Consider the following 764-nt stretch of genomic DNA (forward strand, 5'->3'; position numbering starts at 1 on the left):
CAGCCGCAGTTCAAAGCTCCACTCACTCCTCTGATTCCCCAAAAAAAAGAAAAAGGTTCCTCTTTTTAATATGACAGTAAACGTAATTTCAAGGCAGGCATCTCTTTGGTTCTTTTTTTCCCTGTCAACTTCATACGGCTGAAGACTTTTCATCGTGATTTGGCCTTTAAAGCGACGATTAAGACACTTTTAGAAGTCACACTGGATTCATGGGAGTTCTGGATATGACATGTTGGAGAAGTCAGAGGCAGAGGTACAACAAAAAGAAAATCGATAAAAGCTCATTCCAACTTTTTTTTTTTTTAAATAAATGGCCCTGCTAAAATAGGCTGTGCATGAGGTGCATTATCCAAGAGAGCTTTTCTGTGAAAAGGGCTTTAATTGTGTACTTTTTAAAAAAATCTTTTTTTGTAAGCAAACCTTTGGCAGCAGATGATAATTTAGCTATAGCTAAGCGCACTCTAATTTCACTTGTCCTGTTTTGATCTGCATAGTGTGTAACTTATCACTTAAGCACATTATGGCACTCATGAGTGGGGCAGCAACAATATACTGTAGAAAACATTTCTTTCCTGCAGTATTAGAACATTACCTTGTCTTGCAGTCTTAATGGACCACTCATAAAAAATAGAATAAAAATCTACTGAAAATCCCAAGTGCTGTCTTCACTATGGCGTTAACATGTGCTGTAGGTAGACAAAAAAAATAATTATAGTGTAGAAAACCTTATGTTTTTTTTGGGTCTAGTGAGTAGGATTTAGTGG

General features: G+C 36.5%; 1 protein-coding gene across 1 annotated transcript in view; it reads right to left on the bottom strand.

Annotated features, from left to right (window-relative positions):
- The window catches only part of eipr1 (EARP complex and GARP complex interacting protein 1), a 68,017-nt gene that overhangs the window by 57,324 nt on the left and 9,929 nt on the right, over positions 1 to 764 (bottom strand). The window lies entirely within an intron of this gene.

Source organism: Morone saxatilis, unplaced genomic scaffold (assembly GCF_004916995.1).
Source record: "Morone saxatilis isolate NCDOM2014 unplaced genomic scaffold, NCSU_SB_2.0 Contig3, whole genome shotgun sequence".
NCBI classification, from domain to species: Eukaryota; Metazoa; Chordata; class Actinopteri; family Moronidae; genus Morone; species Morone saxatilis.